General features: G+C 37.9%; 1 long non-coding RNA gene across 1 annotated transcript in view; it reads right to left on the reverse strand.

The window, feature by feature from the left end:
- The window catches only part of LOC104690652, a 45,910-nt gene that overhangs the window by 17,202 nt on the left and 1,084 nt on the right, over positions 1-27,624 (reverse strand). The window contains exon 2 of the long non-coding RNA XR_752025.4: positions 26,580-26,854. This is a non-coding gene — a long non-coding RNA (uncharacterized LOC104690652). The remainder of the gene's footprint in view (positions 1-26,579; positions 26,855-27,624) is intronic.

Consider the following 27,624-nt stretch of genomic DNA (forward strand, 5'->3'; position numbering starts at 1 on the left):
TCCCTAGTTGCTCCAAATTACCCATTTTTAGGACACAGTAAGTACCTCAGATGTTCTGTATACTTTTGCTCAGAGGTTTTCCTCTCTTGTTGGACCTCTTTGTTCCTTTGTTAAGTATGGATTCTGCTAAAGCTCCCTTTTTCACTGCCTCAGCATCTCTGCTAGGATAGGTGCTGGGGGATTACCCTATTTTGTTGGGGTTTTTAGCAGTTTTTTCTGTAAGACGTTCTTTTGGTCTTTGTTAAAACCATATTGTCCCTAGAGTGAGTTTCTCTCCTTGTGCTCACTTGACTTCCTTCTTGGTTTTCTTATGCATGGCTGTGAACTTACTTCCTCTCTTGTGAGGCTAATTGAACAATAGTGGTAAAAATGATGTTTTCTTATCCCTTGCTACCAGGGGTTAGGTTTATTTTCTCTTTCCGTCCAAATTTGCCTCTAATTATTTATAGTTGTAGCGACCTCACACAGATATTTCCACCGTGTTCCTTAATTAGTCTTCCTGGCTTCAGGCTCTTTCTTCAAATTATTTTAAGGTTGTAAGAGAACTCCATCTTCCTAGATTAGGAGGAGGATTCATCGTTCATGCACAACAGAGTGTTTGTGACTTCAAACGTCACATTAGCTTCTTTCTCAGAGACCATATGTGACAAAACAGTAAAAATAAAAACTCTGACATCTCCTGGTTTCTGTTTGTCTGGGAAAAGTCTTATCATTGAAATATGTATCATTGTGAATTGTGAGTTATTATGGATACATCATGACTGTTTTCTCCCTATGAAAGCAGACGTAGAATAAAAAAATAGAAGTGTAAACTAGGGGAGCTATTATACATAAAACTACAGGATAGATTCAAATTGCTCGTAGCCCACAGCCTCATGGGAAGCACAATGATGTTTTTTCCTCTTTCTTTTTCCCCCTTTCTTTTTTTTTCTTTGAGGAGAAAAGTATGGTAATTGAATAGCTGTATTTCAAATCATGATTGGATTTCAAGAGTAACTTTTTGCTTTCACAGTATGGTTGGTCTTCGTACTGTCTTTTTTGCAGGAATGGATTATGGATCCAGCTGGATTGGCAGAATGCAAAAAACAATGTCTGAGCATATCTGACAGAGAATGTTACCTAAGAAAAACCTTTATCCATCCCTCCTATGCAGGAGCTGTGAAAACATCAGTATAAACATTCTGAGCATGCAAACTGAAGTCCATAGACTTATCACTGACACTCATGACAGGATAATTCAATTTTTGTTATTCAGGACACAGCTGTGTCAAAATCAGATTCTTCCTTTTTACTTATTTTAGAACTCTGATGTTTAAAAAAATGTACTAATTGTCACTGGATAAAAATGACCATGTCCATATTAATTCTCTATTAATCTTGCTTTAAAACTCTGGTTATTTTAAATGTAAGAGTTACAAGAAAAAAAAGTCTTTGAAGTTTCTGTACATGCCATCATTTAATCAGGAAAATCAGTGCAATTCAGAATCGTTCTCATTATAATATTTTACACATCCCATTAAAAAGAATGTGTAATTTGTTTGAAGCAGGAATGATTTTGTTGTTGTCTTTAAAATGGCATGTTGGTCTACTACTTGTACCCAATGCTAATAATAAAGATAATAGTCTATAATTGCTATGTTCAATGAAATGCTTGTAAATGGGAACACATAAAATTATTGTGTGAACCTCAGTAAGGTAGATGAAAACTTGCTTATATGAGTCTGTTGGGGTTAAAAAGTGACTATTTCAAAAATAACACAGGAATTTTAAATTGCAAGATAAGTTTCTTTCCTCCTCTTTCTGAGTATATTCTGTTTTGCCCTTTTTCACATTCTCTTTATTTTGTTGTCCATCCTCTGTTGTTCAGATGATCCACTGATACTTAAAATCCCAAGGGAAAATATGAGACATTTTCAACTTATGCCAGCTCTTGTTTCATCCTCAAAACATCAGCAAAGAAATACTCTTCTCTCCCTAGTATTTCTGAAATAAAAAAAACCCCAAACAACCCAACTGTTATTTATTTTTTTACTTTCTTAAATCAGCTTAACTTTCTGTTAGTCATAGCACTGAAAATCATGAGGAAAGCTATGGATTTCCATCCTGAAAATTGCACCAATAATTTTTTAGGTATCTTTCTATGGGACTTCAGTGTATGAGATCCACTCTTAGGAACAGAGTGCCCAGACACACACACAAAATAAATGTGTGTGTTTATCTCCCATATCACTCTGGTTCTGCCACTTTTATGACATGAATGCAGAACAGAAACCCAGAACCTCAGGAGTTCTTGCCCTGCTGTTCCTATCAAAGTGCTATTTAGTCTTGGGCATATTACAATGACAGCTTGTTTCCATGCCTGTAACCCCTTCTGCAAACTGAGCAGGAAAATATTTCTTACAAAGTTGTCTCCCTGGGGTGTCCTAAGGATTAATTGCTTTAAGTGCAGTTCCTGGAACACATAAAGTTCCCTATAAGTATCCATCATTAAATGTTATATCGCCTCAAGTACTTAACCACATTAGTTTTTCTTACTTAAGTAGCCCCAGTGATAGCTGTTTCTATTAATTATTTTTACTATTTTGCATTATTCTTAAACACAAGCTAAATGGCTTTGGCTGTGAGAAAGCAAATTCACCAGACAGCTGCTTTCTTCTGTATTTAAAGTATACATACCACAGTCTTTTTTCATTACTTTACTCACTTAGGTTTATCTTTGTCAATGAATTTTTTACTCCAGTGATTTTCTGACTCTTATTTTTGTATTAGGGGAAGTGCTTTAAAATATTGGAAGTAAAAGATTTGCACAACCCAGTAGCAGAGAAATTAAGTAGAAGAGAATCAAAAAGCATCACACATCCTTGCAACTTGCAGAGGTTTCTCTACCAGTTTGAAGAATGAGGAAGGAAGACGTGGCAATGAAGATTTCAGGAAGCTATGACTTGAGCTGGCATGCAAAAAATAGGTATGTTTTTTAAACCGAGTTCATTAACTTCTAATTAATTTAGCATCCAGTTAAAATTTTGCTTAGAAGGCTGTTCTTAAAGCTCACTGCTTATCTACCATTTTTCTATTCCTTTTATTCACTAGAGCTGCCTCCTCTCTTCATGTGTAGTCTTACATATGCAGACAGAAATTTTTTGTCCTGGAGTCCTGCAGGCAGAGGGTTCAATTTCCTGCATTTTTCTGATTTCCTATTAGCATGCCTAGTGTATGTACAAAGGTTTCTAAACATAGTTAATACATTATCCAAAACCAAGTCACCCTGTCCTCTTGTCTCCACTCTTTCCACTAAACAAGTGAAGAGAATTTAAACAAGAGAATTTAAACAACTCATTTGGTTTAATCTGCATGAACAAACAGGTAGAGAGACCTAATGTGATGATCCAAATGCATTCCTCACCAACAAGGAAGGTACTTCATTCTTTCTGCTGATGTGGTTGCATTCCTATCTTCGGGATTTTCTTTGTTTCATTCTCCTTAGCAATTTATTTTGTAGTATTAGCAATGTCAGGATAACTCCAAATTTAGGAGTCTTGTCTCTCTCCTTATTTAAAATAAATAAATACTTTGATAAGTATCATCGTGAAGCTGGTTAATTACTTAGGACATTCATGGCTAGATCAAGATAACCCTGGTTCCTGATGTATATGAAATGTTCCAACCAAGATGTACTCCAGATCTTCCTTAAGAAGCATTTAATAGGACTAGAAAATAATTAAGGCTTAATTCCTCATATGTTTAAGCATGTTCCTTAGCTGGGGGACACAAGCAGTTCTATTGACTCCACATTCTTATCCGTAGCCTTTAATTTGAGTACCTTGCTGAATCAGAACAAATAATGAAGATGCTCAAAGGGAAAAAAAAGTTCATTTGTTCTAAATGAAAGAATAGACAAGATACATTTTGATTTTGGGAAAAATATGCAGTCCTTTCCCAATCCAGAGGAAAAAAACCTCAATGTATTGCACTTGCCAAGTACCAAAGGGATATTAAGGACTTATTACTTTCAAATTTAAAATCTGCCTTTGATTTATCTCAGTTCAAAGCCTTGGAGCTGTAATAAATTTCTGAATGACCTTATCTGGCTTCTGATACATCCTTGGCAAGGACACATATATGAGACAAATTAAAATCTTGGACATTCTGTATGAGAACTCTTATCCTGGGATTCTGTAAATAAATATCTTGCTTATGGATTTAAACTAGCCTATACTCATGTATCAACCTATTTGTGTCTCAGAATATGACAACATATTGAGCATATGAAGCTGCCCAGAAACTGAAATCACAGGTGTTCGGTATACCAGAGATCACAACCCACATTTTTCTGTACAAGCAATGATACATTCCTATGCAGCCAATGCTCAAGGTTCAACGGGAGAACTTCCACACTCCCAGACCAAGAGTCTTAATTACTCAGAAAAGAGCCTGAAATTAATCTTTCAAATTCATCTTTAATTCCTCCATGGCACCTTAAAAATTGCACTATATGTACAATTTTACAGCTGTCAGATCACCTTCTTTGAGTGTGAATATGGTTTTCTTGTGGCAAGCTAGCGGTTGATTAAAAGAGCATGCAATTCACTGTTCTTCAACAAAATGTTAAGTTACAGGTTTAGCGGCAATTCTTAGATCTCTGGCTAAATTAGGTTTTCCAGTAGGAACCTCTATGGATTCCAAACGTGTTCATATATAATAGTAGAAGCTAAATATGTGAGATAAAGATTTTGGCATCATGAATCAGAATTGATACATTATTTTTGACTTTAGAGTTTGAGCTTGTGCCCTTATGCAAATTTATTAAAGAATATTCCATTGATTTTGAAGGGCACTGTAACAGGGTAATCTGTTTTTTGTACACGTAACAGCATCTGGGACCAGCCAAACCTGTTAAAGACCTGCTATTTCTAAGAAATCAAATTCTGTGAAGCATCACCAGCCTTGGCTGGGATGGTGCAAGAAAGAGAATACAGGTTTCCTAATGTTGTGATTATCTGCCCATTGAAGGGCGTGTTTTTATAACAGAAGAATGTTTAAGATCAGGACAAAACTTTTGATGACTTACCCTTTAAAGTACTTTATGCATAAGCTGGGGTCAGAGACGATGCATTATTTGGATTCTATCTAATGGAACTCTTGTTTTTTTAAGCATTATAAGTTTTGATGTTAGAAACTTTTTTCCTCTCGTGACTTACTCATCATAGTGGTTCACTAACTGATGACAATGATCGTATATCATCCTTTAGGCACTGAGTCACTCTGGAAATGTGGATTTCCTGGCTTCTTCTCAAGAGAACAATATATTGAAAAGACCAAATAGAGAAGATGGGAGAACAGTTCTTAACGGTATATTTCTTAGGATATCAGTAGGAGAGAAATTATGATTATGAAACTTAGGGTTGACTTCCCAAATAGCTTTGTCCTTACAACGTATTAAGTCCGTCTCTGAAACTCTCCCTCTGGGGCAGTAATGACTTGCATTAGGAGTCTGAGATACATCTACCAATAGCCCGATAGCCTTAAAAAGCCCAGTGCACTCAATTGTTTGTACTAAGAAGGAAATGCAGACACATTACATGTGATCCACCATTAGGCTAAAAATTCCTAAAAGCAAGCAAAAAACCCCAGGTGGCTGATGCTTTTGAATAAATAATATAGAAAGATTGTGAACCACTGTGGTTCAGTTATGGTCCAGCTATTTACTAAGTTTACAGAAAATGGATGTCATGACACCTTTTGGGCACACAGTCCATTCTGGAAAATTGGTATTTTTCTGATCCTTTTGCTCTTGGGTGCACTGGAAGGCATCCTATGCTGTGGCACTTTTTTTGTCACGATAGATGAAATAAGCTCTTACTCTTCATGGCTTTTTCCCCTGTCTGTTGTCTGAAAATAAGTTTGCTGCTTGTGTCTTATATACACCTTTCCTCAGTCTTGTACTTGCTTCACAAATGTGGGCCAAATACAGCAAATTCAAGATAAACAAAGCCAGAAATGTACACCTTCAGACTGAAAATGAATCCTCTTTCTGCAAGGTATGGAGTCCTTTCCTCAAGCTGCCAGAATTAATTGAGTCAATGGACACATAGAATCACAGAATATTCTGAGTTGGAAGGGACCCACAAGGATCATCAAGTCCAACTCCTGGCCCTGCCCCGACAATCCCTGAGTCATACCAGCTGCCTGAGAGTGTTGTCCAAACACTTCTTGGACTATGTCAAACTGGTGCTGTCACTGCTTCCCTGGGGAGCCTGTTGAAATGCCCAACCACCCTTTGAGTGAAAAACCTTTTCCTGTTACCTAACCTAAACCTCCCCTGGCTCAGCTTCGTGCTGTTTCCTCGAGTTCTGTCACTGGTCACCAGAGAGAAGAGATCAGTGTCTGTCTCTCCTCTTCCCCTCACGAGGAAGGTGGAGACTGTGACGAGGTTTCCCCTCAGTGTCCTCTTCTCCAGGCTGAACAGACCAAGTAACCTCAGCTGCCCCTCATACAGCTTCCCCTTAGGATCTTCCTAGGTGAGATCCTGTCCTGATACTGGGATGAAAAGAAAGTTCACTGTGGCTAGTCAGTGGTTAATGAGAAAAAAATTCTTCAAATAAGAATTAAAAGATATGACCTGATACCTAAGTTCCTTTATACATAACAGTTTGTGAACACATAATTAAACACTCATTTGACTGTGGGCTTGATTTATGGCAGACCAACTCAGGAATTTACAATCAAGTTCCAGTCTTGCCTATTTAATTGACTAATGAGAAACTAACTTGTTGTAATTTAATAAAACTGAAAGCAAAAAACATTTTCAAAGTGTTATTATTTGTATTGGGATATGGATTATAAAATATGCAAGATGACCCTCATTTCTTGCTGGATTCCAAGACCCAGGCTACTTTTCATGCACAGCTTCTTTTTTTTTCCTCCATAGTAAATCTCAGTCTTTCTTTTTCAACAGAGGCTCAACATATTCAATCTTGAAGTCTTATACATTGTGAGCACTCAAACTGCTTCATTGTCTATTTTTCCCAAGATTACCATCACTTTCTCCTTTTCCCCAGAAAAAAATATAGCTGCTAATGTCATCTCCGTTCACGGTATCTGTGAATATATTGCTACTACTCTTTCTTGGAATCTCCATATCCACTGCTTTCCATATCAACATCTAGAGCAGTTTTTTAATGGAATAAGTAGCAAGGAGAAAAATCATTACCGTTCTTCATTTCTTGAGATATTCGTAAATGTTAACTAAAATCCTTTGTGCAAACATTTTTTTATATGTGTATGTAAGGTTATGACCATTGAAGAAATTGTTCAGTCAAAAAAAGCCTCAGAGCAGAAACGATATATCTGCTGGTGACACGAGACTTACTGTGTTTCATGAGTGAACACTGCACAGTATCACTAGGGCTTCATTGCAGAATGTTGCTGTATTATTGTTCAGTTACAGACAATAAATATAAATACGGTATCTAGAAAGAAAGTAGCTGAAGGACATACTATATTTGTTCCTGATCTTAGAGAAAGGTACAAAGAAATATATTTGCTACTTGTCTTTGGCTTTTGAAAGAGATTTGGTGCTGAGGCATTATTTTTACTTTGAAAACTTCCTTCTTAGAAAAGGTATCATTGTTAAAAAGCCATGTTGGTAGAGTACAGCCCTCGTGCTGGCTGCTTTCCTAAATCAGAATGGCTGAGTGTGCTTCATATGTCTTGGCAGTGAGGATACCTTGCACTACTACCAGAGAAGTTGTGGATGCCCCATCACTGGAGGCGTTCAAGGCCAGGTTGGATGGGGCTCTGAGAAACCTGGTCTGACAGAAGGTGTTTCTCCCTGTGGCAAGGGGGTTGGACCTAGATGATTTTTAAGGTCCCTTCCAACCGAAGACATTTTTGGGTTCTATGATATGCTAGCACTCAATGAAAAATTAGCAGCAGAAGCATCTCTAGTGGCAGGTGGGAGAAGTGGGAAGGCATGACTAGGAAAATGCAACAGTGCAATTTCAAGATAAAGTTAAAAAGCATCTTTAGGGAAAGATCCAAACAAGGGGGCCAATAAAATGTCCAGCATGATGGTAGCAAGGATTATCATTGCCTAGCAGCTATTTATTTTAGTGTTATATAGGAATTATAGCTGTGTGGCAAACCACGCACAGGGAGCAATTAGTGGATAAAAATAACATAAATCCAATCCAAAAAAAAATAACATAAAAAACGGTGGTTGGAATCCAATCTAACTTCAGAAACTATTCTTTGTCTAACTAGCTAAATTGAATTAGCTATTAATAATGCAGTGACCTTTTGAGACATTCAGCCCGTAGAAGTGATTTACTCTTGATATGCCCAGAAAGCAGCATTCTAAAAGGATAAGCAGAAGTTTCAGACTACAGAGGTTTCTTGCTGCTTATGTACTTACGGCTCCTTCACTGAAAAGGAAGCAGAATGTATATGCTGGGATCTTACTTTTGACATGAGATTCAAGGTAAGACTGGATAGACATCACATCCTAAGAAATAGAAAGTGTTCCAGCTTCAAATTGACCCATGTATCTAAATCTATTAATTGTATTTTCAGGTCTTAAGGAATAAATCTTTCTTGTGTCAAAATGTATGTATGTAATAGTAGATATTGCTAGGTCCAACAAATCTCTGCTGAAAAAATTCTTCTTGGCTGACAGTATGTTTGGAAGTACAGCTGGGCCTGTCAAATAGCTGATGGCTGACACAAAGGCCAGTTCTGCTCCTCCTTCTGCCTCCCAGTTAAGCACCTTCCTTTCTGGGTTCCAGCACAGCCTCACCAAGATGGGGTCCTGTTCCATGGTTAATTTATTCAGGGACCTGAGATGACAGAAGTTAGGATACAGTAGTGCAGTTTAGGGTTTGAAACTGGTTCACTGCAAGTGAGACAAATGCTAAGGAAATAGTGTAAGGAGAATGTTGGGATCACTTGACTGCAGCTGGGGGTTAGTTTCTTTTAGATGTAATATGAAACTGCCTCTTTCACATAAAAACATGCATGTACATAGACACAAATATAACAGATTATAAAGAAACAGTAAAGAAACAGCTGTAAAGAAACAGTAAAGAAACAGTAAAGAAACAGCTGTAAAGAAACAGTCAGTAGAACTGGACATGAGATGGACATAGCTTCTCTGCCTTTATATTTACTGACATCTGTTGTCACTTCCCTTTCGCTATTTTCTTCTTCTTCTTCTCCCCTAGGACTGGCACATTTCCAAGTGGTATGGCCCAAAGCTTAGATCAATGTCCTAAGCCAATCCATCTCTGGACAGTCTGAGGAAAGAGGGAGCCCTGTGCCGTTGACAGAAGAGGTGGCTACTGAAGAAAGGCAGATGCTTGATGACTGTGACTTTAGCCATGGTTCTGTGCCGTGGGTGTACTGAGCATTCCTATCATGCCTCCATTTTGTTAACAACAGGCCCAGAAACTGAGATCAAATATTGGTCTCCTGACTATCTGAATTAACTGATAGCTTGCTACCTGATCCTGTTTTGGACCATACCATCTCACTTGCTATGTCAAAGTGTCCTTAAGCATGTGGACACCTGCCTGACTGACTTTTATTTAGCAATAGAGACATACCTTGAGTGATTAAGAGAAAAGTCTTCAGGGGAAAATGCTATACATATCCCACAGCAGTAATTTAATCCCAGTCCCTCTAGCAATAGTCACCTTTCATACTCCCTCTAATGAGTCAAGTACTTCAATGTGCAGGACTAGGGTGAACGCTCCCTTCCCCATGGCTTGTGACTGATATGAGTAAGTCTTGCCTCTGCAGGCATGAGGTCCCAGTTGTTGATCCATGAAGGGGCTGGGCTCTTGGCTGAGGACTTAAGTCACAGCCAAGCCCAATTTATGTATGAAGAGAAAGACAATGTTGCTCAGCTACTAGTAAATAAACCTGATCTCAGCATTCAAATTACATTTACTATCACATCTGTGAACCTGGCTGAAGTTTTGGATCAGGTCATGGAATGTGTTTCCACACTTATTTTCCTTCCATCAAATCAGCTATTGAAAGAAAACAGAATTTTATCTGAGTCATTGCATAATAAACCCTCAGGTCACATGCTGGCACCCTTGCATTCTAGGTACCACTAGTATCTAGGATCAATCAGCAATCCTACTGCAGTTAATAATAATAAGGATGTGACCTCAGAAAAACCAAAACCATCTGGACTCTCATGAGTATTTGGAAATGCAATTCTCTGAGATAAAGGCCCCACCAAATAGGGAAAGTGCTAAAAACTTTGAAAGAGTATTAAAGTTGGTATATTGTCTCTTGTTCCTCTTGTGAACCTCTTGGATAGGATTGTGTGGAGAAGCTGACTGTGGTTTAATTGAGACACATCAGAAAGCAGTGCTCTGGTGTTGCTTTAATTACAACATAAGGAAAAATAGCAACAGCAAAAAGTACTTGAGTAGTAATTTCAGCAGGTACATTGGCAGTAATAAGAAATCTCATTCTTGCTTATCATTGTCAACAGGGGGGACATTGTTCCTTCAGCTCTTTCCAGTGAATCACCAGATTATCACAAATCAGTCCCCAAGTGCTATTTCAATAGCACAAATTGGAGAGACAAGCAGTGTTCAGATGTATTTTTTATCTGTTGATTTTAACATCTGTTCATTTACAATGGCATTTTCCAGTGGATAATATGGGAAATTAACTTCCTGTGTCCTCCTGTTGCCACCGTATTATTTCTGGGGAGCAATATCTCCCAGACATACACACTGCAGAGATTTCCACCACTACGTGTCAGCACAAAGACTACAATGCCAGTCATACTGATTCCTGTGCAACAGTGACTGGGAAACAAGAAACTTGAGAGCAATCTAGAGGCCAGAAATGCTTATTAAGTGTCCATGTAAAAAGGATGTTAATTTGGAATGGAGAGTAAATTGAGCTGAGTGATAGATATACAGGATTTCTATCCATTTTCTTTAGGATGCCCAAACACCTATCCCTGATGAGAGGGAGCTCAGACTGGTCACCAGGGTTGAACATTAAGCAATGAGGGCATGTTCCAGTTTGGTGAAGGTTTTAACTGTAACTAAGCTGAAAGACTCAAAATATTTTAATTGTCTCTTCGGATTTTTTAAGAGCTGAAATTAAAATTTCAAAGGAAAATGTGATCTTCTTTTTCAAGCTCTAGGAAAAAAAAAGATATAATTTTGCATAAAGAAAGGAAAAGCTTTCCTTGTAAAACTTACAGGGTGTACTTTGCTCATACACTTACACTTCTGCACAGCAATCCCTATGCCAGAGCTGTCTCAAATACATTTGAAGAAACAGTGTTACCAGTTAGAAAAGCCGGTGTCTATAGGATGTCTGAATGCTGGGTTCCACTGAATTGAAATTTTTTATCAAAAGTTTCTTTCTTTCCTTTTGAGATAAAGCAGTTTCAAGAAAAAAAAGTGATAGCTAATGCCAATAATTCTACATTCCTATGTTCCTATCTCTTTTCTGGTACATTTTACAGTAATGTAGTGCTTTTTGAGTAGGACAAGGACAGTGAGCATGCTATGGATGTATTTCAGAGAGCAGCTGAAAAAGACAATAAATTCAAATAAAATCCCTTTTCCTTCCTTATTCTGCTACTCAAACATTTAATTGACTCAGCTATAGATATTGTGAAGTGTCAATCTAAAATACTAACATGAGATTATTGGAAATGCTTGTTTAAATCTCTTGACTACAAGCAGGCAAAAATAATCCAGGGTATAATTTTATAGCACAGTGTTAAAATTTGATTATATTTAACTCAGATTTCTTTACCCTGTATAGCTCTTGTGATCTTTGCACAAAAAAGTAGTAATTTATACCTTCAGTAATGTCTCTGGGATGGAAGCAAATATTGCATATCAGGGCTGAAATGTACAGTCCGTATCGCAAGAGTTCACTGGTGAAGATACTTATGTGATGGAATAGCAGTCATGTCTCTTGAAATCAGAGACAAAAGATTTCTGTTGACCATGAGGACTGAATTTATTAAATGGCTTTTCAGTCTACTTAAATAAATTAATACTAAAGGGAACTGTATTGTGAAAGGTCCTAAATGAACACAATTTAATAATGTAGTTGGTTTCAAATATATCAGACATGTTTGTGTCCCTGGCTTGGTGAAATGTAAGATTTTTTTTTTACTCTAGTTGTCTGTTTAAACCTTTATTTTGACTGTAATACTTACTAAGCATGCAAATGCACCATAAAAAAACTTAAGAGGGTAATAACAGAACTATAGCTATAAATTCAGAGGAAGAAAAACGAAGCAATTTCTTAGTTTGTTTCTTCCCACACTTATTTTAAAGACTGATCATTTAACACACTAATTCAACCTTATTAGTCACATTAAAACTTTACATAAAATCATATGCTCAGCATCTTAATATATTGAAACAACAAGGGATACAATCTCTTTGAAATGGCTGGCGAGACATTTGCTTTATATTCTAAAATGAATTTTTATGAAACTCCTACATGTGAATGAGAAGCTGGGTTAACAGCTCTTTTAAATACTCTTGTGAACTAGCTTTGAAAACCAGTGCTTTCTTTGCAACAACCTCAACACAGCACAGCTTGCATTTTCATGCAACACTTTCCTGTCTCATGTTGCATAAACCACTGGATTTTAAACTTTTTCTCCAAAAAATATTTTGTGTGACTTGTGTATAAGACACCTCTGACATTAGGAAGAGAATAGTATTTCCCTGCAGCACAGGAAATTCAAACACAAATTACTTTATTTTACAGTGGGTATGATTTGAAGTAACAGACTGATTAAAAGGGTTTGCACCACTGGGGAATGGAGTCTGTCACCTATAGGCAGAAGTTTGGGCACTAGGTTCAAGTAAGGATTTACAGGTTTTGGTGTTTTTACTTTGCTAGCTACTTACACACTTTCTGCTCTGCCAAAAGCAGAATGGATGCTGAGCTTTTCTGTACAATTGGAGCAACTGTCCCTGAAAATCCAAAATACCCACCCACCACTTTTCATCCAAATTAGAAAAATCTGATGCATATGGGGAAAAGAAAGAGTAAGTTAACGTTTCTCTCTCTATTTTTTTCCCCCAAGCAAATTCTTCAAAAATCTCAGTGAGAAGTGCAGAGAGTAAAAACCCTGTATGTGTGTGTCTGTGTGTGTATGCATGTGGTGGGGGGTTATTTGCTTGTTTGTTTTTGGGTTTTGTTTTTGTTTTCTCCAGAACACATCCCTTCTGGAAATAGCATGTACAAAGTTTATGGTAGCTGAATTCTGGACATGTCTTGATAGCAATATCCATGAATCTTCTCATGATCTCCATCCTGTTTGGTCATTCTTTTTGCTTCTACATAACAGCCTGTGGTCCCATAACCGAGATGGAGTTTGTTCTGTTGTATGTTGATAGACAAGTTTCCATAGTGTCACACAGAACTAGGACAGTGACTGGGGTGCCATTATGGGAGAGGTGGGTCAGAATGTATTTGGCAGATAAATATCCACCTAGAATGTAAGAACCAAGTGCCTCAGTATTTTCTAAAAATAGAAAACAGCTTGGTTTTGAGAGTAGTTGTAAGCTCAGGAGAAGATGTGTGTAACTAACAGGCAGCTGTTCTGGACCTTGTTTGAGGTATCTAACATGAGGTCTAGATTCTGCTTAAGTCCTGGTTTGGATACAGCCTCAGCTGCTTGTCTCAGCACAGGGTGCCTAGGACCTAGGGACTGAGCACACACCAACTGGAAAAACGAGGGGACATGCCAGACTATGACAGGTCCATTTTCCTCCTGGGTGCCCTATCTGAGGTGACAACTGCACATGCAGAAGGGAAATTTTCTCTCCAGAATAATACTCCTCTGGCTGTAAAGTACATGCATAGAGTTAAATTGATTTCTTGAGTTTCCTGATATGTTTGCACTTGACCGATAGAAATAAAGAGACTCTAGCTGACTAAAGGAAGAATTCCTAATAGTTATATCCCTTTAAAGTGAAACACCATTGGCAAAGCTCTTATGATGAAATACACAATTGTCTTCAATATATGTAAGTCTATTCTCACCAATTTAATACTGTTTCAATGGGAATTATATCCTTGGGCCTTTAGGAAGGCCTGCAAAATCAAACCGTACAACTAGAACGTGTCACAGGACACATTCACTGGTTGGTTGCAATCACAGTAAGGCTTGGACACTATGGTGGGTTTTAATTTGTGAAGTCTATGGTTTCCTTCTCTAAGGGTCTGAGAAAGGGAACCATGAAATGTTAGCAGGCTTAAATTCACTATATATCTCCACGGGGAGGATTTTAGAGGTCTGCAAATTGAAAATGTTTGAAACCAAAGTGCATTAGGTCATTATATAAAAGGAGGGACAGAAAGATGATAAAAATACGTATTTCAAAGTTTTCTGTGGAACTCTGGGCCCTTTATTGGAAACATAAAAGTATACAAAAGTTAAAACAGTGACCACTGTCTCTTCATAGTATTGGGAGAACTAGCGGCCCAGCCTGCACTTGTTAAATGAAGTAGAGAATGTCCAGAGAGGGCCAAAGGCTTGCCTGGCAGGTAAGGGAGGTAGAGGAAGGGAAAGGAATGCTGCACACTGGCTGACTACTAGTTTCAGGTTGCACAAACAGCCTGGATATTGCTGATATTTAGTTGTATTGTAGTTGCTGTATAATTAATTCATTTAAGCCCACAGAAATGTCTTTGTCATTTTAAATCTAAATAAACCCCTTCATCCATTAGGGCACGATCCAGCATTTTGAAGTGTGTGTGCATTTTTTGAGAGCTTGGGCACTTAACTGAATCTCCAGGTGGACAGCTTTCATGCTGCAGCTTAGTATCAAAAGCAAAATCTTTACCTGGCAGCAGCGCTGTCCTGGAAATGCCTTTCTGGCATAACTAAGGCAGCTTCTGCTGGGCACAGCATGACTCAGACATCAGCAGTCCCTCTCCTGGCCAAGTGTGTGAACAACTATTCCTTGAGCTGCAGGAGACATTTCCTTTTTTTTTTTTTTCCCTCCCCGATTCTTAACTGCTTTTTTGCTGCAGAAAGGCATCTATGCTAACTTCAAGTTTTATGAGTGTCCTACTACACTTATCCATGTATTTCCTTCTTTAAAATAGAAGAATTGTCTTTTAGAAAATTTTAAAATAACATTTTGCAAAAGCTTTTCTGTATTTCTGGTTCGTAATTCTGGATAAGGACCTGGAAGTGAGTGATAGATGTTGCGAGCTACTCTGTTAACTGTGTCCCATAGTAATAACAGCCCAAAGTATTAGCAAACTGTTTGTTCTTTGTATTTAAATGTACCTATTTTTCTTCTTTAACTAATCAAGGTTAAAAACAAGGCTGTAGAATTTGCTGGGGAATACACCCCCTTGAGAAACAAGGAAGAGAGGGGGGATTCCTGACCATTGAGACTGGCTTTGACAGATGACCACACTGTAGGAAACACACAAATGTTCAATCCAGCTTTAATACAGCAAAACAACAGTATCCAATCCAGCTACTAAAGAAGCCTTTCCAATGGAGTAAATACTTCTGTCCCTCTTCCACCTCTGTAAAACTGACTTCTCTCTACTAAAAGCATTTTTGTTCTACATTTTCTTGTTTTAATGACATACAATTCTATGTCCAGGTATCTCTGAATCTCTGGTTTCTACTTTTAGCCTTAGATATCAAAGTTCCTAATTGAATTCATGAGATAATTTTCTTTTGTTATTATGGTCTTCTATTAACCTTTCTCATTTCTTTGAGATTTATTATCTAATCTTTGCTTGCCAGCGGCTGGAATACATTTGCCATTTGCTCTTCAGAGTTCTGGGTACAGTAAAAAGGATATGGATTGTAACCACATTCATTCTTAAATGACTTTGCTAATAGTTTTCATTCATCTTTTATCTTCCATCCCTTTTGGGGCTTAATCAAAATCAGGCCTAATCAATCACAGTTTTTTAGTGTGTCTATACATATACACACACACACACACACATATATGCCATGGTTCATTCTGTCTAATAGAGAAAAAGTAAATTTGAGCTGGTAGCATTTCAAAGAAATTATGGTGATGCTGTAAGGCCAGTAATTTTTACTATACAGTAAAATGAGATGCTATATTATTAAAAATATTTTTTTATAAATACTTCGACAGTTCTGTAAAAATGCTTTCCTGTTCAGCAGAAAAACTCCAAACTTGAACTTCACCCACGCATACATTTTCATGAACCTTGAGAAACCTCACTTCTTTCTGACTTCTGTCAGCACTATCTTACTCTTCTGAGACATTCAGAATATATGTTGTCATAAAATATACAACTGTGATGTCACTGAACCCATATTGAGCCTTAAAGGGAAAATCCTGAACTTATGAAACAAGGGAAGGAACTGTAGTTTGTTCTTGATGTCTGTTGGAAGAAGGTAGAGTTTGTCTCAACCAGCTAAGAAATCTTAAAAAAAAAAAAAAGGGGTTAATTTTGTGTTTAAAAGCTCTAGAGCAGTAATATATTTTAATACTAAATATTTTTCATATCCATAACAAGTGGACATAGTGAGGTTTCTTGGAAAAGGGCAGGTATCACATGTAAAGAATCAGCATACACATTATTTGTTTGAAAATACAATTTTCTGCAAGACAGCTCCATCCAAAAACTGGACAGTGGTGGTATTTAAATATCTGTGAAATAAATGCTACCAATGTTGCCAAACTAACACTCATCAGCAGTGTCTGTAGGCTCTTACGATAAAGTGTGCCCCTCAGTTTTGTACCATATTTATTATAAAATTGTTGCTATCATTAATTAGATTTTATTTTTCTTCTACCACCAAACAATAGTGCTGAAACATTCAAGATGTATAGAAGTAAAATACCTCACTCTGCCCCTGCCTATAGCTTTTCCAGTCTACACTGCCTTTCAGTAGAAAATATAGCTGAAGATGATGAAAGAGGTGTTTCCAGTATTTTCAAAGTTTAATCAAAAAATGAGAAATATATCCCAAAGCAACAATAATCCAGAAAAATGATGCTCAAACATCTGGTTTGCTCCCTTTTGCTTACCAACAGTTGTGTTTTTCTCTCTCACAGTGTCCTGTTGCAGGTGTTCCACTTTGCTAGAAACCCTCTCCTTTCATGGGTACATCTATTCAAGACCTGTGGTTACCCACCCCTTTTTGTCCTTCAGCAGCAACATCTCTTTCTTGCTTTGGTGTTTCCTAAAGACACCTTGTCAGAGCTTCCTATCTCTCTTTGCCTCTCTTTTTTCAGCCTTCACTATTGTAGGCACAAGAAAAAAACTCTTGAATTTCTTCTGTAATACAAGTAATCCTGTCATTTCCATGGCCCTTTTGGACCGAGGTCCTGATTCCTTCTTCTGAAACACCCATTTAGAAGTTGATCATTATTATTCCTGACAGGACCACATAAGCATCTTATACTGAGGCACTAAAACTTTTATTTCTCCTGCAAAAATCTTCCTGGTGAGTCCTAGGATCACAATTGCTTTACAGTGCCACTTTACAACAGTGATTCAGAACCACCCCTCTTCTCTCTTTCTGATTAATGAACACTTACTTTAGCAACAGTATAAAAGAAGCTACTTGCAGACATAGGACACACTGTGTGCTGAAGATCCTGACACAGCAGCATATCCAGACCCCTGTACATGTTCCTTTGACAATCTCCCTGCATCCATGCCCCTGTTCATAGTGCAGTAGTAGTGGTCACTGTCACCTGAGTAGACTTTGAGGATCTTGAGGAATCTTTCCCTTCTGTGAACACAATGAAAGCTCTTCCTTCTCTTTCCCAGTTCTTTATATGCACAGATTTATTTCTGTTCCCCTTGCCTTTGATGTTTCATGCCTTCTGAAAAGAATATAGTCATTCACAAGGTCTTAACTATTCAAGGCCATAAATGCTTCATTTTAAACTGTTACCCTTGAAGTCTTTGAACTCCCCCCAGTTCAGCATTAATTTTCCTGGGTTACTTGCCTTGAGTTAATTAGTTCTCTGTGCTCACTGCCCACATCTTTGATTTGTTTTAGAGGTTTCCTTACTTGCTCAGAAAAAGATTTCTTCTTCCTGCATGTGAGTGAAATGTAAAAATGGTCTTCAGTATTTTGCAAGATTATTAATTCAGGAAGATGAAAATCATATTGTCATTCTCTACGGGGAAACCTATTATTATATCACCATTAAGTACTGATTAAATATACATTGTCCTTGTATAAATACATTATGTTAATAGTCCTTCCATGGTCTTATAATACTTCAGGATTATTCCAAAACCAATATATGTAGAAAATTCCATTTTTTTTTTTTGGTTGATAATGTGTTAATTTTCCTCTACATCCCCAGTCCATCAGATAACAGGTACAGAAGAGAGATTGTGGAGCATATGCAAAACTTTAGATCTTAAACATGTTTTATAAATACCATATGAAAATCACAAAGCTTTTAGGGGGATTCATCCTGATACAACCAGTATAGAGCAACCTGCAGACAAATCTGGGTTAATAGCACTAAAACCATGGAGTTACCTACCATCAGGTGTTCACCCTACCATCTCAAAAGTGCAAACATTATTGAGCAACTTTTGTTGCTCCTATTGCCAAATTACACACTGTTAACAGAATCTGAGCTGCTTTGAAGCTTCTTCACATTTCTTTCCCAAAAAATTGCAGTTTACAGATGCTCTTGCTCAGACACAGGTATTTGGGTGGAATAATGTGCTAGTCCCTGCCATTCTTCTGTGAAATATATCCAAAGAACTCACCTTCAAATCAGTCTCTGAAGTGAAAACTCTTGGAAAGAATTATGGGCCCTGTGGAAATCATGAGAATTGGTTGGGGTTTTAACACTACAGCTGGTTTGCCAGGTGACTGGAATGTAGGGATACATAAAAACTTGAGGAAACACAGCAACAATATGCAACTGGTTGCATATGATTAATGTTTTACAAAGTGCACTTTGAGAGAGTTGAAGTACAAAACATAAAGTAATGAAAACTGCAAACAAGCAGTCTTTGTTTAAATAATATGTTTGAATAGTATTCAGGATCAACTTAAATTTACTCTTTCATTTTCAGCCAAATAAAACCATATTGTGTCGTTTGAGAAGACTTACATGGCTTTGCAAGCACTGTTTATATTTTTTGAGACTTGTTCTCAATGCTGCTGGTGTATTAGTGAAATACAAAATTCTTCATTGCCAAAACTTTTTTTCAGTTTAAGGGATGGAACACCAAAGACTCATTTTACATTCAAAATAATGTTCACAAAATTAAAAGTAATAACAATTAACTTTGAAATAGTATTTTTCCCAGTGTTTTGATGATGTAACACAGGAGCAACTTGAAGCCTGTGATATTTTTCTTAAAATGGAACAGGCTGGTAGAAAATGCAGGAAGATGAGAAGAAAATCACCCTGAAGAAGAAAGATGATTATATAGCAAAGATGTATTTAAATAAAAAAATCTTTATCATCTCTTTGAATAGCTTGATGCATTTGATTTTTTTTTTTAATGCATTATAAGAATTAAGTAGACGAAACACTGTGTTTATGCTGAATTAAAGACAGACCTGCTGCTGTGCAGAAAAAAAAATAATACCCCCCATTTCTTGAATATACTCATGAGGGACTGGATTGAGTAACATAAAACCAGAGAAGAAAGATGTTCTCTGCAATCCAAACTACTCCAATGAAAGTATGTGAAAGCTACAAGTCTGCCAAATTGGGCTGCAGGTGCATCTCTAATATAAAAAGTGCACAAAGACTATCCTGCATGTTTTCTTCAATTTCCTGAATGTACGCTGTTGGTGGTTTTTGGTAGACTGATCTCTGAGTTAGCTACAGATTTTATGGTAGGCTTTAGGTTCAGAGCAGTAGAAAGGTCTTATATAGACAGAACGTTCTGCTAGTCCTTTAAAATTTCAAAAACTAAATACGACTCCATTCAGCTACAATTTTTTTCCTTGAAAATAAATTGATTGGGAATTGTAACAGCCACCTACACTTTTCTTTTAAGGAAATAATCCTGTTGGGCAAATACATAATTCAAAAAATGCACAGCCGAGGATATGCTGCTATGAGGTTCCTGGTCGCCTGTGAAACAAAAGAAAGGAGTGGGAATTCTGTGAGGAGCGTAAAGTTGGAAGTTTAAGCTGTGTGACTTGGTAAATTAGATTAAAAAAAGACTTTTATCTTCCATGCCTCTTCAATCTCTTGCATCCCAGATCCCTGTCCCTCTGCCTCTGGTGTTTGTGGCAACAGATGGAGGTGCTTAGGCAGAGCCAGCACTGGGGAGGATCTTGTCCCAGCTAACAAGCGTGTTTGCGACATCTGGCCATGTTCATGCCTGCTTTTCAACACAGTGGCAATTTGGGGTTAGCTAAAAGCTTCCTTCTTCAAATGTGGTCCTGCACTCCCCAGGTAGGGTGGGGAAGGAGCTGTCCCTGTACAACCCAAAGCATCCCTTAGGGCTTCCCTGGAAAAGGGGACTTGCAATGCACCAAATGAAGGCTCTGAAGCCAGGAAGCACAGTGGGAAAATTGTGCAGAGAAAAAAGGGAAACCCAAACAGGGAAGAGGGGCCTGTTGCCATGTTCCCTAAACAGGGCATGCAACTTTGTCAGCCCATGCCAGGGACTGACCAAGCCAAGGTGAGAACCTGTCCAGGTTGTTAGAGAGACAACAGAGACCAGAATGAGCTCAGAGCACAAAGCCAGGTACCACAGAATCAATTTAAAAAGACATAACAAGCTCTCTCTTCTCAAATAATCTTGGTGATGTTTAATGAACTCTGGGCACCCCTTTTTGTGTGGCAAACTTGAATAGCACCATGCAGAGCTTTTGGGTAACACAGTGCTTACTTTGTAGACAGTAGCATATTAATTTTATTGCAGATGCTTTCTTGCGTCCAGCAGTTGGTACCCAGAAGCTCACAAATACAATACTGTGTTGACATAAACTATCTGCCATGTGCAACTATTTATACATTCTCACTACATCCATGACACATGAGGGCAGCTGTTTTTCCTTGAAAATCCCTTGGCACTTACAAGCAGTTTTGACTCAGCCTTGTGGAAATGAATATTAAAATACAGCCCAGTTTTTTCCCACTTTGGAGCATGGATGGCTACTGCAGACTCACATACGAAAGAGAAAGCATGTTTTGGATTCCCCTAGTGAGTCATCACTCTTTCACTGCTGATTCATTGCTTTAAAGGAGAGGAAGGTATATCAGGACTGTTTATATGAACTGCCATCCGTTTATCTGGTTATTTATTTATTTTAGCCCGGGGCATTCTCAAAGCAATAGAATGCAGCTGTTCTGACAGCGGCCGAAGTCTGAAGCTTCTTCTCAGGCTCTGGGCTGTACTTGGCACCTGCATGTTTGGAAGTGTGCAGAGATGAGATGGAGAACCTTCATCCACATAAAGATCTCTTACACTCAAGCATGGAAGAGTGAAAGAAGGGTTCATACTGTCGGCTTAGGTGCATGCTAGGAGCAATCATTGGGTAATTCAACCTCCTCCAGCAGAGCAGGCTGAGAACTCATCTAATCAGCTCCTCAGGACCTGGGGCGGTTCTCATCTGCCCAGCTTGGAAGCTTCCTGATCTCTCTATCTGTTGGTGTAGGAAGGGGGAATTTAGGAAACAGCAATACATAGAGCAGGCACTGAAATCCAGCAGTTTGTTTATGCAATTGTCTTTACTATGATTTCATTGTCATCCTGCATAATATGTCATCTGCAGTGTGCTGAAAAGCTAAATTCTTCTTTTAAATGCATAAAAATATTGTAATGACAGTTAATTAACCCAGATATATTTATATATTGCTCCATGCTTCTGCAAAATGTGAGCAGACTGTTGTAAACTACAGCTACACCCCTAAGCAATTATGTGGTTTATGTTTTTTTCTAAAAAACATGGGACATAGCACAACACTTTTCCTCCTAGACTTCATCGATGAAGAAGCTACATTTGTGTTAACTCAAGTATGGAGTGATGTGATTTTTGTTGTTGTTGTTGTTGTTGAAGCTAGGCAAGACATTTCATGTTAGAACTGTCTTTCGATTATTTGTTGTTAGTGATAGAAGAACACCTTTGTGTGTGTTTTAGCTAACATTAGTCAAAGACAGGAGGAAATTCTTTGAAGTCCTGGGAGGCAGAATGATTTTTAAAATGCACGCTTTTTGCCACCCAAGATAATGTAGTCTTGGATCAGCAACAAAAGCTTTTCTGACTAGGAGAAGTTACTGAACAGACTGCTAACTGAATTCTGGCCATTTTCTTGAGCAGCACTGAAATTAGGCCCAAAGGACGGAATTTATTTTATATAAGGAATTTAGAAAAGCATCAATTTTTTTAAATTTAAAATTTGAATGCACTCTTAGTAGGAATAAACACCCCATGATTATTTTCCACTCAAAAACTGGTACTGCCAGAACAGCCAATTTCAGCAATTTTGAGGCAATCTGAAGGTCTGTTTTGTGCTTCTTGTTCTAGAGAGACTTGTGCTTGTTTACAAAAGACAGTACTTTTTGAACCAGTTTGTCTGAAAAGTTCATCCCTCCTTAATCACTTTGTTTGTCATACGACACTCCAGTTAGCTTTCTGCTTCTTTTTACTGATCTTTCATATTACTGAATCTCCAGAAGCAGAATTTAAGTAATTAAATAAATATTTTAAACATAGAAATCTCACTCCTCAGTTGTGTCATCTGCCTGCAGCCTGCATTATGGTGGGGGAAAGAGGTATGCAGAAGCACATTCTCTAAGAGGTTTTCTGAGGCCCTGAGGCTTTGGCAAATCCTGTGGCCATTGATAAATTCGTGTGCATTGAACATTATTTAGGGTGGCCAGTATCTGCAAGTGACAAGGGGAGATGAGGCCTTTGCAGAAACAAAGATAACCATTGACAAATGATTTATCATATTACCAGGCTGCAAAGTCAGCACATGGCAATTTTGTAGGCCACACAAAGTGGCAGAAGTCTAGTGTCTTTCCTTTCTTTGTACTCCTAGAGAAAGTGTTGATCTGAACTGGCCCTACCTCTGTACAATTTTCTCTGAATATCAGTTTCATTGCAGAAGTAGAAATGGATTTGATTTTGAGCTTCAAAATATATTCAAACAAAATGAAACTCAAAGTGGTTCTGTGTTGTAACTCTGATTTTTAGAAATTAAGTATATTTCTAACTTTCTAATAAACAAGCTCTACTTGCCCCAAACTGGACACTTGAAACATGAAACATCACAGATCTGTGTTGCTTTACACTAAAAACATCTTCAGAGTCCAAGGAATACTTGAGTGAACAGCTGAAAGATAAACTGTATTTATATAAATAACACAAAAGTAATTATATTTATAGAACAATTTAACATATATTTTCATTTTCAGCATTCTGTCTTGTCTACTCCAGCAAAGGTCTCATTTTGCTGTAAACTCATTTTAGCCATAGCTATAAAACAGAAAACAGGGATTTGCAGATGAAGAAAACTGTTACTTTTATAAAAGCAGATCTCCCCTTCCTCTCAACTCAGACCAAGAGCGATTAGCCAGTTCTATTTACCTGAGCTTTCCTGTCCCAGCTGGTGAACGTGTTGTATCGCCCTCTGTCTCTTGTCTTACATTTCTCCCGCCAAGGAAGAGCTACTCTAAAAGGATGATGAAAGTTTCACTACTCCTGATAGACAGCAAAGACTCTCTGCTAACTCTTTCTGTAGATATCTGTGTGCTTGGAGAAAGCTAAAAAGCCTCGTGAGGTATTTAAGGTTCAGATCTGGGAGAAGTATAATCCTGGGAAAGAAGAAACATTCATCAATGTTCAAGGTGGGAAAGCTCATTTCAATTTCCTGTTCTGCTGAACTTCTCAGTGCACATTGGAAAGTAACTTAAAGCTGATTACACACAGCTGAAATGAAGCTGGCACTGGCACTTTGCTTTTGTTCTTCCATCAGGAAGACTGTATGGTAACTAGAGCTTTTGAATGAGCACAGCAACTCTTCCCAACCCGTAAGTGTCACAGATTGAAAACTCTAAGATTTGCTCAGACCCTTACAAAAGTGGATACTGCATAAAGTTGTAAGATTTTTCTTGCTTTCTTGTTACACTAGCATCTACTGTTGGGTTGTGCATCTCAAAATAATTTCAACTCTCTGAGAAATTTGGGCTGCAATTTTGCATAAGGAGGAGGAGTTTTGGACACCTGAATTGTCTCTTCTTACAGAAATCTGATTTCCATCATCATTCTATGGGGTTCCTGAGAAAAGCCAGCTTCTTCCTTCCTTTCTCTCAGATCAGCAGTCGTACCTGCATAATGAGCCAGTTTAGGGACTGACTAGGTCAAAAACTAATTGCCCCTTCAATTTTTTTTTCATCATTATTTACAAAAAGAAAACAACATACATGTTTAAAATTACGTAGAAATTATGTCTTGGATACATATCTCAAACACTTGAGCATATATTTAACTATTTAATTAATATAAAGAGAAGTTTAAGAAGGATAAAACAGTCTATAAAAATTAAAATAATATTGAAATGTTTCATGCCTTTTTAGAGATAAAAGCATTTTTAAAAAGCATAATTTATACTAAAAAAATCCACTTCATATCACATACAAAAATTTCTGATATATCACTTCAATTTTCACACATATGCATCACTTCATTGAACTGCAATGATTATTGTTTATATCCTTACAGCTCAGAGTGCTGCTGGCCTAGATATAAGGGTGGGGATTATTCTCAAGTAGTACAAAGTAAATGCTGATTACTTCAATCTGCCACATTTTTTCTGGAAATGTTATACTGCAGAATGTACCCCAGATCAGAATTATGTGTTAAGTTCTGTTTTGCATTACTTGATTATGTCCATGACAGAAAATGATTACTGCCACCTCCCTAGTGGCTACAAATCAGAGGTATTGTTTCTGAGGAATTTATTTTGCCTGAAGGATGGTGTAACTTTGTCATATAAATGATTCTTTTAAGCACAATTTTAAAGGAAGCATTCAATCTAGTGTTTTGCAGTCTGGATAATGACTAGCCTTGGCTTAACCTCTCCTGTGTTTCTATTACCTCTCAACTGTAAGAAGTGCTTATGAAATGTCACATACCTAGCCTGCTATTCAATTTGTGCTCACAGAGGAAGTCATTCCAATCTCACAAAAGAATTCTGAAACATCATTTATCAGCCTGTGCAGAGTTTTGAGATCCTTGGCAAGGGGGAATAATAGGATTGTAAGGTCCTTTGTTTGTTTTTAAGATTTTTAAAATATCAAAACAGGGATTGAGTTCTATTTATATATTGCAGCAAATATAGCACAAAAGAAATAAAACCTCTTAAGTAAAATATTTTATTTATAGTTTGAAAGAAACCATTTGTAGACCTGCTGCCTTTCTATGGACTATTTCAAGCCCTATTCAAACCAAGGGCACGACTCCCCACCTTCCAGGGTGCTTGCATCAGGACTCAGGAGAGTCTCACAAACCCAGGTGACGTGTTAGGTGCCGCGTATCACTTAGAGTTAATTGAAATTCAATAATGAATGACAGCATTCAATACCATACCACAAATTATAACACAGAAAGGGAGAAGGGTTCCCTGCTGACTGTGCACCTGAGGGGGCTCAAGCACACTTTTTCTAACCAACTAGAGCAAACACGTCTAGCATTTGTTAGCTATGCTTGCATGTAACCCAAAAGACCCAGTAACACCCCAGCAATACCATAGTTTTCTCCCCAAATGCTTTCTAGCTCACCAGCAGCACAAGTTATAAGTGTGTGGGACTAGCAGAAAAACCTTTCTCTCTGCTAGTAATTATACTGCCTCTGATTTTTCACATTGCCACAGGAGTTTGTCCCTGTACTGAGCTTTCCTGTGATATGGGATACCCCATAGGGCTGCCCAGCTTGTTTAAAATGGGAATGAGGGGTTATTTTAAAATTTCAAATCTGAGGCATGACTTCAGTGCATGAAGCTATGGTAAATCTCAAAGAACATCATGGGTAATAATTGTGGTTAGAGCCTAAAACCCAGCACATTTTTCTTGGGAAAATGTATGAGCACAAGCTCATTATAAATACATACCTACCCCATGTGGCCTTTGAAGAATGACAATATCCTATCACAGCAACAAGGAGCCACTGAGACTGCTTTCCTTAATGAATGTGGTTTTCTATTTTTTGATGCAACTCGCATATGAAAATTAGATTATGGTTTCAGTGTTATGATTACTGGAAGTGTGTTTTGAGAAGGAATGCCATGAATACCTGTGGAAAAATACCATTCTGCTTTGATTATATAACGTGTTTCATTTAAGAATAAATCATGAAGATTCTTCACTTTCAGTGATTCTTTTTTGTCCTCCATTTTGATATTTGTGAAGTCACTTGTTCTTAGGACAAGTAGTTAAAACTAGTTTTCTTTACTGTGAGGGTTGATTCTGCATGTAGTGTCAGTCCTAATACATGGGACATACAGGCAGATCCAAAGAAGACTTTAGATTGACCATAGATACCTAACTGACAATGAAAAGAGCACATTTTCACATCTGGACAGGGAAAGATAAGGGCTTTGTACCTTAGACACAGCCAGGGTTAGATGGCTGCTGAATGCGTGTTTTTCAGATTTCAGTTTTTGCTCCTGTGTCCTTATCTTTGTAATTTTCCACAGTTCGGGCTGTCATTTTACTGGTTATTTGAAAACAAAGCCATTCAGCTTATTCCCTCTCTCTTCCCAGTCTTACTCCAAGTCATGAAATATTTCAAAGTTGGAAGGAACAAATTGTCTTGATAGCCCAAGTGTTTTTCTTCCTTCTTTTGCTTCTCATCCTCTATTGTGGAGTCATTAAACCTCTAAAGGAGAAGGAAAACAAGGACACCTCCAATTGCAAGCTGCAACAATTAGGAAGCAGGAACACCCCATTTCTACAGGCAACATAAGAAATTTTTTCATCTTTTTTTTCCCCACTTCTTTCTCCTTCCCCCCCTTTTCCCTCCCCCTCAGCCACCCCCCCCCTCATCCCCCCCCCCCCATGTCTGTGCATCCTATTTCACATGTTAATTTTGGAACTAATATTGGTTCAGAACCAAACTGCATCAGAATAATTTCAGTTAAACACAATAAGCAGGCCAGTGACATTAAGAGAGGATAATTGAGACGGTGCTTTGGGCAGTTAAGAGATTGAAAGGAAAGGAGATAGACGAGGATTGGTTTAAAAAGGAAAAAAAAAAAGCTGAAATGTTATTGCCAGCGTTACTTAATTATTTCCGAGTTAACAACGCAAAATGAGGGTACACTAAATATAAATCCTTATCTTTAATTATCAAGCCTGTCCTGTTCTACTTGTACTGGAAAACCTGAAATCAATGGGAATGAATCCTAGCAGCGATCCAGTTACTACCAGAGCAGGACTACATATACGAAAGGAGGGCAACGTGCTTGAAAAGACAATACAACAGAAAGTAATGCAATTTGAGGCGGGGGGGGGGGGGGGGGGAAAGGCGGGGGGGGAAGCGAGGTTTGTTTCCTTGTCTGCCTGCATCCTGAGCTCACTTTAAATGATAGACTTTTCTTCTCTCTGCATTCCAATTAGACTGTGCCAATGGGCAAGTGGGGAAGGGAA

This window comes from Corvus cornix, chromosome 4, assembly GCF_000738735.6.
Source record: "Corvus cornix cornix isolate S_Up_H32 chromosome 4, ASM73873v5, whole genome shotgun sequence".
In the NCBI taxonomy this organism is placed as follows: domain Eukaryota; kingdom Metazoa; phylum Chordata; class Aves; order Passeriformes; family Corvidae; genus Corvus; species Corvus cornix.